The 12,945-nt window shown below is 57.9% G+C and overlaps 1 protein-coding gene across 2 annotated transcripts in view; it reads right to left on the bottom strand.

The window, feature by feature from the left end:
• The window catches only part of FAM222A (family with sequence similarity 222 member A), a 53,917-nt gene extending 42,890 nt beyond the window's left edge, over positions 1 to 11,027 (bottom strand). Inside the window, exon 1 of one of the 2 annotated variants that reach the window (XM_032471398.1) lies at positions 10,902 to 11,027. The gene's annotated coding sequence lies outside the window, so the exon portion shown is untranslated. The remainder of the gene's footprint in view (positions 1 to 10,901) is intronic. The other variant, XM_032471399.1, reaches the window with a different exon arrangement.
• Between the last annotated feature and the right edge of the window lie 1,918 nt (positions 11,028 to 12,945).

Raw genomic sequence — 12,945 nt, 5'->3', positions numbered from 1 at the left:
TAATTAAGCCAGCGCGCACCATCCGGGCGCCTGAGAACACTGTGGAGTTTCCCTTTTATGTTTATAGCAATTGTATGAAAATGTGCAACATGGAGCGGCACCAGCTGACAAATGAGACGAAACAGACAGGATTCCGGGCCGGCTTTTTTTCCAGGCCTGATTGGCATTAATTGTGAGCGTTTACAAAGCACAACTCGGCGCCTGACATTTGCTTCAAGCGAACGTTTCCTTCTAATAGTTTTAATGATTACAACGGGAGCTGGTGATCACCGCCGGGCGGGGAACGGGCTGCCTGGTGCCCAGCCTGGGCTCCTGCCAGGACCCAGGCCGGCCTCTGCTTGCCCAGGGCCCAGGGGTCCCACTTTCCCTTGCTACCTGCTGTGGGAGGGTTGCGCTGAGTTCCAGGCCTCGGGCACCAGGACCCTGGTGTGGGGCCCGGCTGCTGGCACACGCTGAGCTGCCAGCTTATGAAGCTGATGGGGAAACCCACAGGCACAGGGACCCCGGGCACAGCCCTGGGGGGAGCAGGAGGGCGGGGGAGGCGGGGAGAGCAGCAGGGCTCTGGCCTGGCTCTGGGGCTGGTGGGGCTGAGCTTACAAGGGACTAGCAAGGATCCTACAAACACTGCCTGCTACTTCCTTGCTGTGTGACCTTGGCTGAATCCCTTTCCCACTCTGGGCCTAACCTCCCTCACCTCTAATGTGAGGGCCAAGGACAAGGTCAGGTCAGAGTTCCAGTCCCAGCTCTGGCCTCTTTCCAGCTGCACGACCTTGGGAGAGTCCCTTGCTCTCTCTCCACCTCAGTTTTCCCCATCAGTAGAATGGAGCTCATAACCCCCCCAGTTTGCAGAGTGGTTTCTAGATTCCAATTGAAAGGGTGGAAAAACTCTAATTTCTGGTGGGCCAGGAGCCTATGTTTCATTCTTTCCCCAGAGAGTCCTCCAGACACCTCATTCATACACGCATTCATACACTTACTCATTCACTCATTCATTCATTAAACATCCAGTGTCCTGATTAGGAACTTGGAAAGACACCAGTGAACAAAGACTCTCCCCTGAGGCAGAGGTATGACATAGAGGCTCTTTATATGCAATATCTGCATACACGTCTTATGCCCATTTTACAGAGGAAAAACTGAGGCACGAAGAGGGAGAAACAAGAGTCTGAGGTCCCCCAGTTGGGAAGAGGTGGTGCAGCAGCAGAACCCTGGCTGCCTCAGAGGTGAGAGCTCTCAGAACCCTGATGACCAGCCCACGCTGGGCTGGAGCCCTTTCTGAAGCGCCAAGAAGGGCTGACCACTTGGATAGGGCTCATTGGCCGAGCTGGGCCTGGGCAAAATGGCAGAAGGCTGGGACCCCTGGGAAGAGGGGAGTCTGAGAGACCTGGGTAGCCTGGAGGAAATGGAATTCATGGAGTTCCATTTCGTGGGCTAGAAATGGGAGCAGAGGCGCCTCGTCTGTGAAACTACAACATCGCTCATGCCTACACTTCCATCAGCACTGTGTGGTACCCAGTCCATGCCAAGTCCTGCTCTAGCAAACAGCATTAGTGAGGTGGCTGGGAGAGAACACCAGATACTCGGACAGCTCCATGGCATGTGCAAAGACCCAGAGCACAGAGAAAACCCAGTGTGTGTGTGTGTGTGTGGTGGGGGGTGGTCAGGAATCTCTGGCAGTTTGCCAAGGCCAAAAAAGCCTCCTCTGAGCAGTTGGGTCCCATGGGGCCCCCTGTCACCCCTACCTCACTCAGCCCCCTGACTTTGCCAGGCCCACACTGAAGGAAGGCCCCAGGATGGGTCCCAGCTCCATGCTGGGCTCCAGCCAGAAAAACCTTGGCCACTGTTTCTTTTGGAGTCAGTTTCGGGGATGGGGCAGGGAGAAACATTTTTTTTAAATGGGGATTTTTTTTTCCCTGTTGCATATGGTGGCACAGATGGGCCCATGATCCATAAAAACTGTTTGCAATTAAACTCCCACTTTGCATGGCTGGGTTTGTCAGTTGTCTGAACCACGAGCGTGGGGCTCCACACACTGACAGGGAGATGGGACTTGGGGCAGGGTGGGTGGAGGCTCAGGAAACTGTTCTGGGCTTGTGGCCTGAGCTGATGGGGTGCTGAGACGGCCATGCCAGCTTCCTCTCTGGGCAACCCCCAGCCCTCGCCAGGAGTTGGAGTGTGGCCAGGCAGCTGGGGTGGGGCTTGGCAGGGCTTCCCTGCCCAGCAGGAGACTTGGCCAGTGCTGGGCACCCCGGCTGTGGGGGTAATGAGGGTGGAGAGAATGGAGGTAATCACCACTCAGCTCCTGCCAGAGACTGAGTCTGGGGCCCAGGACAATGTAGGAGGGTGGTCGGGCAGGGCAAGCCATCATGGGGGTCCAGCAGGCAGAGTGCAACGTCAGGTTCAAGGCTGAGGAGCCAGAACCGCTGGCCCAGTTGGCAGAAAGGACCTCAGGTGGTGCCAGGAAGAGCAGCCAAGGGCCAGAACCGGCTCCTTCCTCACCCCCAGGGGAACTGGCCCAGCATCCTTGTGCCTCTTCGAAGCAGGCAGGGAAATCGAGGCAGTCACAAAGAGTACCTCAAAGGCCCGGGCTTCTCCTTGCCACACCACGGGGCTCTCTGTGTTCAAAACTTCTTCTGAGGGCTCCCAAAATGTGGGTGAGGGGCCTGCACCCCTCAAAACACCAGCCTGCCACCCCAGCTGCCGCGCCGGCATGCTGGCCTATTTGGGTTAACCAGTGCATCATTTGGCTCCAGGAAACCCTGAGTTCACTAATAATTGTTCCCTGATGAAAAGAAATAAGGCCTCGATACTCCCTTCCCCCCGCCCCCCTCCAAGCTGGGAAAGAAAAGTCGTAAAAATAGCTTGTTATCTCACCTACTGAGGCTCCGACTGGATGTTACTGCTAATTGGGTATAACATCCTTGTCTTGTTCTCTTAGAAGCTAAATCAAGAAAGCGCCACTGCTGCGAACTAATTATATCTCCGGCCTGCAGCCTGCAGCTTGTCTCTCCCTTTATTGAGTTAAAAAATGGTCACGAACCTTCATCTTTTATTCCCCCCAAGCGCCGGGTCCAGGCTGCTTGCCACGCCTAGCGGCAAGGAGAGAGGACAGCCCTGTGGGAAGGTCTGGGAGGACTCTGGGGACAGGCAGCAGGGTCGGGGCATTGCTGGGAGGGCAGCCCCTGCCCCGGGTACCTGCCTGGCACCCTATCCCTGCCCCTACCCCAAGACCTGGTGTTCAACTTTTCATAGAGAAAAGGACCCTGGCCTCTCTTCTCCCTGCAGCTGGGCCCACAGGGATGTCAGAGACATTTCGGTCCAGCAAGTATTTTCATTCATTTATTCATTCAACAAACATTTCTTGGATGCCTACCTACTGTGTGCCAGTCAAGGTTCTAGGCTAAAGCTTCCAGTAGACCAGAGGTAGCCCCAAGCACCAGCTGCCCTCACCCTGGGTTCATGGATGTATTGAATAAATACACTTAGACAGGACTGGCTCACTCCTCTGCTCCAAGAGCTGTCATAGTTCCCTGCTATAGGAGGGCAAAGTCTAAATGCCAAGACCACCCTGGCTCCCTCCACGGTCCCCTCCCATCCCCACATTCCAGCCACACACTAGTCCCTCAGCCTAAACACTCTTGCCTGTGGTCTCCACCTAGAAGTGCCTCCTTCCCTTTCCTGTAAGGCCCAGCTCTGCCCACAGAAGTCCACCAGCCTTTAAGGCCTTGGCCTTTAATGACACCTCCTCCAGGAAGGCTGCCCAGTCTGTCCCAGATTTTGAGACCTGACTTTGAACACTAGCTCGGCCACTCAGCAAGTGCATAACCATACTTTGCTGAACAGCTCTAAGCCTTGGTTTCCACATCTCTAAAATGGGTTAAGACTTTTTCCTAGCACTGCTGAGAGGCACACTGCAGGTGCCCTGGGGAATGATGAATGAGAAAGTGCCCAGGAAGGAACTGGCTCTCAGGAAGAGCTCAATAAATCCTGTTATTATTATCCAGACTGAAAGCGTTCAGAATCTGCCCGAGCACTCCACACTGAGCAAACACTGGGCTGTGCAGATGGAGACACAGGTCTCTCTGGGAGCTGGAGGAAGGTCATAGATTCTCAGACCTCAACAGCTCTTGTGGCCGAAGAACAACCCACATGCTCAGAAGAGATCCCCCAGAAATCCCTCCCTCCAGTACCCCTATCCTCTGAACCAGACAGACACGAGCCAAAGGGACTCCTGCGTTCCTTAGGGGTCAGGCAAGCAGGATTTGGGTCATAGGCCCTGCTGATTGATTGGTGCTGCCTGCCCAGAGCCCTGGCAAGAACCCAAGGTCAGGGGAAGAACTCAGCAGGGGAAGAGGGCAGCAACTGATTGGCAATGTCTGCCAAGGGCACAGCAGTGTAGGGCAAGCCAGACCTGCCACGGATTTGCCATCCTTGACATTTTACAGAGAACACAGCTGAGGCCAGGCTGAGAACAGGGTGATTTGCTCAAGGTTGTGAGCTCATAAAGGCAACAGCTGGCCCCGAACTGGGTCCACCAAGCTCCTGCCCCAGGATCCTCCCCTGACAGCCCCACCCAGCCCAGTGCCCTCACAGGCAGAGGACAGGCAAAAGCTTGTGTGGATAATGAAAGGGATGCTGTTGATCTGCCACGTGGCCCTGGGCCGTCAGTTCACTGTGTTGAGCCTCAGTTTCTTCATTTACACACCAGGGACAAAAACTCCCTTCCCAGAACCATATGAGGATTAAAATGCCAAAGTGGGAAGCTGTCTGGCACACAGCCAATACCAGCAGTGTCCTGGGATTCCTATAATAGCTAAAAGTGTTTAGACGGAAGTCCTCAAAGCTAGCAATGGAAAGTGCCTCCTCCTCCAGGGAGCCCTCTCTGGCTACTACAGCCGGAAGCAGTAGTTTCTACCTCTAATTTCCTAGCGTGCTTTGAAAGACTGGGGGCTGCAGAGGGCAAGGGCTCTATCTAGCTTGTTCCCTGCTGCCACCCCACCCCTGGCCCAGTGCCTGCACACTGCAAATTCCTGTATTGTGGTGACCTACCCACTGTATGTGATGGTGTGTCCGAGGCCTCACCACCTTTCAAGGCAACTGGGCTTGCTCATCTGTATGTCCCCAGCACCTGGCAGGGAGCCTGGCACAGAGCAGTGGACCTCCCTGAATGAGCGGATGAATAAAGAGCAAAAATAGCAGTTCCTGTTTACTGCCCACTTGCTGTCGGTTCCTGCCAAGCCTCGCAGCTGCCCTCCAAAGTGGACCCCTGGCCCATCTGACCGGTAAGGAGACTGAGGTCACGCAGATGCTGCGGGACAGGGCCGAGCCACCAATTCAGGTCTAAGGGCTGCAGGCCAGCAGGCCCTGCCACTTCCGCCTTCCTCTTGCCAAGCTCAGGCCTGGACCCTGTGGGGCAGCTGCCCCTGCCTTGGCAGCGAATCTTGGAGCAGACAGCTGGTGGCTGGACCTCCCTCCTGCTCCTCCAAGGGAAGCTCCCCTCCCCACAGACACAGGGTCATTAAGTTCTGCGTCATTAAGTCCCCAACCCCAGGAGCCTGTTCACCGCCAGCCTGGGCCTTACCCCCTGACCTCTGGGCCTTTGTCCCCTGTGCCCTCTGCACAATGGTAGGGGCTCCCAGGGCCCCAAACAGCTGCTGTGGCCGGAATGCTGCTTTGTTGTGGAGCCAGGATGACTGGCTGGGGTCTGTGCCTGAGCCCACCTAGCTCTGAAAAGCTCAGTCGAGCTCCTCCAAGCACTCCATGTGCTCAAGCTCACCCCAGTCACGAGCCTGTGAGAAAACTGCTATTACTTCTTTGAACGGATGAGGAAAATGAGGCCCAGAGAGTTTACCTCTGACTTGTGACTTGTCTGAGGACACACAGCCAGTGAGAGTGGAGCCAGAGTTCCATCCCAATCTGCAACTCCCAAGCCCCTACAAAGGCTGCCAGACAGACCTACGGGCACCCAGATTATGCTGCATCCCTTCCCACCAGACACCCTCACTGGCTGCTCTTCCTCCAGACAAGTGAAGTACTTAGCTCAGTCCTCAAGGCCCTGCACACTCTCCTAGCTTATCTCCTTTCACCTCCACCCTCTCATAACCTCCCCCTGCCCTTCCTGGTCATACCCCTGGGTTCTCAAACTCCCCCTGCCAGGATCTGCCCAGTCCTCAGGACCCAGAGCAAAAGCCCCCTCTGCCAGGAAGCCCTCCATGACCAGCTACAGTTTCCCCTCCTCGATGTCTCTTCTCCAGCCCTGCTCTGACTCTGTCCAGAATTGGAGTCCATTGCAGGCTCATCTTACTCCTCATCTCTGTGTGCTGTCTCATTCCTTAGAGCTTTGCCACCCAGGCAGGAACCAGCAGGCTGCCCTCACCCAGGCTGGTGCCCAGTGATCACTGAATGGGACCACGAGGGGTGGGGGAGGGGGAGCTGGAACCCACACTTGCCCCTCTCACTGTCCACGCTGGACTCCCACTTCTGGCCATCAACAGACCTCATATTTCTGTCTCCCCCTGGCTGTGTGACCTTGGGCAGTAAGGTAACCTCCCTGTGCTCCCGTTTCCTCCTGGGTAAAATGGGGGTAGTAACAGACTCTGCATTTCTCAGGGCTATGACATAAACCCTGGGAGGTACCAGACAGGAATGATCACCATGCCTATTTCTGTCTTCACCCCACTCCAGTAGCCAGTGCATGAATTTAAGGGTCAGAGACTCAGGTCCTGACCACTCATTGGGTGTACGATTCTGGGCAGGTGGCTGATTCCCAGGGCCTCTATTTTTCTATTTTTCCCATCTCTGAAATGGTACTAACTCTGCCCCCAGAAATGAACCCCCGCCCCCAATATCCACAACCTGTCTTTTGTTTCAGTCACGCAGTAGGCACTCAGACATTTCTCAACTAAGGAACCAATGGTCCAGGTGGAAGGAATCCATCCCCTCTTTCAGCCTCCTCCCCCACCCCACCCCCAGCCTCCAGAATCCCCCTCCCCACCCCCAGCCCATGCAGACTAAAATAGTCATTAGGCAGATTTCAAAAGATGTCAGTAGCTTATAATTATAGTCGACATCCTTCGGAGATAAAAGTGATTACCTTGGATGCAAATCACTTAGCAACCAATCAGGGCGGTGGGCGGCGCCCGCGGAGGTGACCCGCGCGCAGCCCTCCTCCCGCAGCCCGCCCCGCACCAGCAGAGAAAGCGCACAATAGCTCTTGACACGCAAATGGGTTAACACAATAAAGGCGGCTCCGGCCGCTGCTGGGGGAGAGCAGCAATTCCCGGCCCGCGGGAGGTAATAAAGCGGCCCTTTTGTGCGCGCCTCCTCGTTCTCACCCCCGCCCGGAGCCCAGAGGAATCTCCGCCTGATTGAATTACGGTTCATGAATATGAGCTGCTCCGCTCGCTTCCTCCGTTTGTGGGGGGCTGGAAGGCGGAGGAAGCAGAAGGAAGATTGGGGAGGGGGCCCCCTGGCCGGGCCGCAGCCCTCCAGGAGCTCAGATGGGAGCCACGTGTGCTCACCACGTGGGTTGCCCTGGGTAGGTGGGTGGGAGACCCAGCAGAGGCAGCTGGAAGGGTGGAGGTCTCTGACCTGCTCTAACCGCCTTTGATCTTTAACTCCAAGATGGTCTGGGAGAGCCATTCAAAGCCCCATTCTGAGGACAAGCCTACCAGTGGCCAGGAGAATGTGCATTTCCTGTTCACCGCCTGTGCTCTGCCCTCACTGAATCCTTAAAGCTACCCTGGGCAGTGGATGCTACTATCAGCTCCTTCTCAACAGATGAGGAAACTGAGGCTCAGAGAGGCAAAGTTACTCACTCAAGGTCACACACCCAACACGGGTAGACCCACTCCACAGCCTGGCTCTTAATCAAGAGCCAATGGGCATTAAGAAGCCCGGCCATCCCAGCCCTGGTCCAGAGCAACCGTGAGGCTCAGAAGGGCCAAGGGATGGGGTGAGCTTACGCGGAATTAGACCGGTGATAAGGATTACTGCGAGTGGGAGGTAGGGAGCTAACCTTGAGAAAGGAGACTGCCCAGAGAGCTGAGAAGGTCCTCCCTGCCCCCACCGGACTGGAAGGGATGTCCAGGGTCACCGTTCCGGTCAAGGAAGCCCTAACTGGATCCTCTCCCCTGCTTAAACCTCTCCCATCACCTAAGCCTTCAGGACACACCCAGCCCAGGGATGCCCCTTCCCCTCATCCGGCATACCCCAGCACTCACAGGGCATGGCCACTCCCAATGGCCAGAACAGTCTCCCACTCCCCTGCCTGGTGGGGCTCAATTTGTCCCCTCTGAGAGTCACATGGCACTCCTGCTAAAGGGTCCGTCCTAACCGTCAGGCTTGGTGGGGAGCCAAAGTTGCCACTGTCCCACCTACATCCTTCCACCAGCTGCATGCCTACCAAGAGGGTCCCTGGACGACTGAGGGCAGCCTCACACCTCTCCCTGCAGTGAGCCCACAGGGGCAGATGACAAGGAGCCTAGGGCTGGCTCTCTCAACCTTTCCTGGCAGGCAGGTTTCATACCCCAGTGCTGGAGAAAGGGGTGCTGGGGAAGGGGCTGCCCACAAGGCTGCCCACAAGGCCAGGATGGATGCTGTGACTGCTCGACACCGCCCTGTATGTACTGGGGAAGCAGGAGTCACACCTGGGTTTCGGTGTAGCAAATCCTCTCAGTGAGGCCAGGCTCCCTCCAGGGTAGACAGCCCTGACTCTTACAGGGACCCTGTCCAACAAGTGGGGGTGCCTCCCCTGCACCCATGTTAGGAAGTGGGAAGACATGGAGACGCTGGGGCCAAGGCGATTCAGAGCCCAACCTCTGCGGATGCCTGGCTGAGCACCCCATAGCCCACCACTTTCTCTGTGTGAGCCTCAGTTTCCTCATCTGTCAAATGGGCCATAGCCCATGAGCTACTCCAAGGAGTAACTGAGATGCAGCAAAATGCCTGGCACATAGGGAGATGCTGCGTAAGCTGGTACTCCCTCCCACTTGTCGCCTGGTGCTATTGCCAAGCCCAGGGAAGGGAACAGAAGGAACTGCCCGAATCCGACAGCCTTTCCCTCCGCCTTGGCAGTGGAAGTGTAAATACTCCACGGAGGACCTCCAACTGCCTGTGTTTGTGGATCTCTGGCGCGCACTCCGAGTTTGTTTCTAAACTGGGAAGCTTCGAGAGGCAGCGCAAACAGCCCTTCTGCCCACCTCCCCCACTTCTACCCCCATCTGCTGTTGCTCTGTCCTTGGAAGCCTGTGTGTTTAACGACACCATTTCAGCTGGAAATATCATCTCCCTGCCAAGCCCCCAAAAGCAGCTCCACTGATATTTATTGACCTGTTAATCTAGCTAGAGAGCCTGGCAGGAGAAGAGAAAAAAATGCTCACTGTGTAGAGACTGGGGACCTGGCTTCTCTTAACGACCCCCCGCACTGCACTCCCCTCTGCAGTCACCCCACCTCACTGCTGCTGAAGCAATGACACAGTTCTCTAACCTTTTCCTAGAAATGTGATCACAGCAGTTTCACCCACATCCGATGCTGGCAGCCATCACTGGAAGGAACTTAGAAGAGGAATTAAAGAGCCAGCAGCAGGATGCGGGCTGGGGGTTCTCTGGGCCTTCACAAGGAACAGGGCTGGGGCTGGGGCTGGGGTGTGGTGGGGAAGAGAGGGCTGGTGTCGGAGCCCTGCGAAGCTGGCCCCTGGCAGGGACACGTTTAGTCAGACCTTGGCGCTGATGGGCTTGACTTGCCCTCCATTCACTTAATGAGCACCATACTTTGCTTGTCAAAATCATCTTAAACACAAAAGGGAGAGTGGGGCAGCCAGGAGTTCAGTTTTGGCCATGGCCTGTCATCTTGGGGTTGAGCAGCATGGAGAACCCCCGGACTCGAACGGCAGCGTGCAGTAGCACCTCTGCACCTTTCCTGGCCGGCGGCAGTCACCCATATTTCCCTGAGCAGTAGTAGCCTGCTTTAAGGCTGGGGGCCCAGTCTCTCTGGGGACCCCAGAACGTCTGCTGGGGTTCAGGGAGATCTCTGTAGCATCCCTTCTGAAAGCAGAAAGTTGCTCTGCTTGGGAGCCCTGCACCTCTAGGCACTGCCAGGCTATATGGGCAAAGCTGAACACCTGTCTTGGCGGGGAGGAGCATCAGCAGGGACAGCTGGCACTGCCTCCCTCCCCCACCTCATCGGGGCGTTGGGGATTTAGGTCAGAGCACTGCAGTTGGGGGTGGGGGAAGTCTGCTTTCACCTCATCACTATCCAAAGGCATCCGGCCTCGCCCCCGGTTGCCACGACCCCGCCCCCTCCGGCCTTGGGTCAAGATGAGTCGTGTCGCCCTGGCAACCTCCACCCCAAGTGACGTCAGAGGCCTGGCAGTGACATCAAGTATGGGCCCCACTGGGGTTTCTCGTAGGAACTCGGGCGGTAAGGGGGACCGTGGTATAGTCTAGCCTCAGAGGGCACAGTTCTCAGTGCAGCCACCTGCTTGGTCGGGACTCCACGTTCCCCTCTGACACGTCTTTTGAAGATTTCAGACTACTTGGGAGAACCCCAAGGAGTCCCATCCAGGGTGTCCCCCAAACCCTCTAAGACGCGGGAGTTTCCGAGGAATTTTCGGGTGACTGAACTGCTACCTTTGTTGGCTTTAGGGGTGGGGTGACCTTTCCTCTCCCGCATACGCCCCACCCAGAGCTCCACGAAAGTCCTCACAATCGGCTCTCAGCGTCCACTCTGACCGGCAGGCCGGTCTAGGCAAGTTGTGTTAGGAGGGGCAAAGGGGCAGACAAGGGGCACTGCTGCTTCAGGATCCCCAACAGCCCAGGGCCTCTTCATTTCCAATCCTGCCGCCCCGACGCCAGAGGGTGCCCCCAGGTCCACCCCGGAACCCCGCCCAGCGGCAACTCACCGAATCAGCCAGGCCGTCGAAGAGCACCAGGTCTCAGCGGCTACAACTCTCCGCTCGCCGGGTCGCAGCCATGCAGAGGTGGCAGAGGCTGCCTGAGGAAGCCCCCCTTGGGGGCCGATGCCTCTCTCCAGGTGGGAAGGGACGCTGTCGATGAGGTCGATCCAGGCGCCGGCCCACGCCGTCCGAAGTCGGGGGTGGGGGTGCTCTGGGCTCAGCGGGGGTCGTGCCAGCCCGGGACCCGGGCCGCCCGGGCGCTCAGGCGGCGCATACTCGCCGGAGCCTGCGCTCACTGCGTCCGGCGGGCGGCGCTGCGCCTCCCCTCGGGGTCCCGCTCAGGGCTGCGGCTCGGCCAGGCGCCGCTCCCCGGGGCGCCCTCTCCGCCGGCGCCTGGAGCCCGGCGGCCGCGGCCCCTCTCGCCGGCCCCAGCTGCAGCTTGTCTTTGTTGCTTCCTCTCGCTCGACCGCCTGCCAGTGGCTTGCCAGCCCCCTGGTTCGCCAGGGGGTGGGGGGGCTCGTCTCTTCGAGGGTGCACGCACCTGCAGCGGCCCCGCTCCTCGCCGGGCATGCACCGGCCCCCGCAGGTTGCAAAGAGCGACGGCGAGACTGCACCGGCCCCTCCTCCTCCTGCTCCGAGCCCCGGGTGTGGGGGGAGGGGAAGCCGGAGAGCAGCGGCAGCCGCGGCGGCGGCAGCGGGCGGTGCAGGCTCGGGTGCAGCCCTGGGGGCCTCGGCGCCGAGAAATAACCGGTCCAGGTGGCGCAGGGTGGATATGGGGACGAACCGGAGGACGGTACACCGGGTGCGCGAGCTCTCGAGCGGCACCAAGGGCGGCGCGCGCCGGGCTCTCACGCGCCCGTGGCCCCGGCCGGCGCACGGGGGCTCCCAGGGCCTCAGCCTCACGCCACCTGGCGCGCGCCGGCGCCTTGCCTCGCCTCGAGCCCGGGTGCCGCGCGCCGCGCCCCGCAGGCGGCGTGCCCGGCTCTTCGCCTCCCCCGAGTGCCGCGCGCAGCCTCTCCGCGGAGCTGCCAGCCCGGCTGTCCTGCCCGCTGCTCCGCTCTGGCCCGACTGACAGGCGCTAGCGCCGGCAGCGGACGCCGCGTCTCGCCCCCCGCCCGCCCCCTGCGATCTGGTCCTATCAGCGGCTGCCGAGAGGCGGTTACCAGGGTGACGCGGCGCCGCGTCCTGCGGGGGGCGGGGCCGGGGGCCGCCACGCGCGCTTTTCGCGGCAAAATTCAAAGGCCGGCAGGGCGGCTCTCCCACCTCCTCCCCCAAGCTGGGGCGAGGCGGGGTCGGCCTTGGGTGGACTGCAACTCCCGGCATGCAGCGCGCCGGCTCCGGTCGTAGGGGCCCCGACTTGGGGCGTAGGGTCTGCTGGTACTTGTAGTCCCCTTGTCGGGAAACTAGGATGAACACCAGGACCGTTTATTGAGCACATATTTGGTAGCACAAGCTAGGTGCATTATCTACATTGTTTCACTTAATTTTGGAACCAACCCAATGAAAAGTTTGTTAAAAACATTAAAAGTAATAAAAGAAGCTAACACTTAATGTAATGAAGTACTTTACCTAATCCTCACACACAACTCTGTGAGGCAAGTATTATCATCCCCACTTTACAGATGAGAAAACTGATATAGTAGGTACTATCATTATACTCCCGACTTATAGAGGAAACTGAGGCCAAGAGATGTGAAGTGACACTCCGGAGTGTTTTGCCTCAAGGCGTATTGTTGGCAGTGATGGATTTTTGGCATCACAGGTGAGATCTGTGGAGCACTAACTATATAATCAGGTACAGCGCTGAGCTCTTTGTAAGTTCCACCTCACAGAACCTCACCACACCGGTGCTCCCTCTACTTAATGGCTGAGGAAACAGAGTATCACCTGGGGGTCCAAACTTTGAATCCATCAAACCATACTGCACGTTGCCTTTTACCTTCTAAGCAACTTCCTAGGTTCTCATTTGCCCTGCCTTATTGCCCGCGGGTGGCCCATTTAGCAGCCCCATTTTACAGCTGGAGAAATTGAGTCCCAGGAGGGACATTTC

The sequence above is a fragment of the Camelus ferus genome, chromosome 32 (assembly GCF_009834535.1).
Source record: "Camelus ferus isolate YT-003-E chromosome 32, BCGSAC_Cfer_1.0, whole genome shotgun sequence".
In the NCBI taxonomy this organism is placed as follows: Eukaryota; Metazoa; Chordata; class Mammalia; order Artiodactyla; family Camelidae; genus Camelus; species Camelus ferus.
Note: the sequence above shows the minus strand (reverse complement) of the source record. Positions and strands in the feature narration are given on the sequence as shown.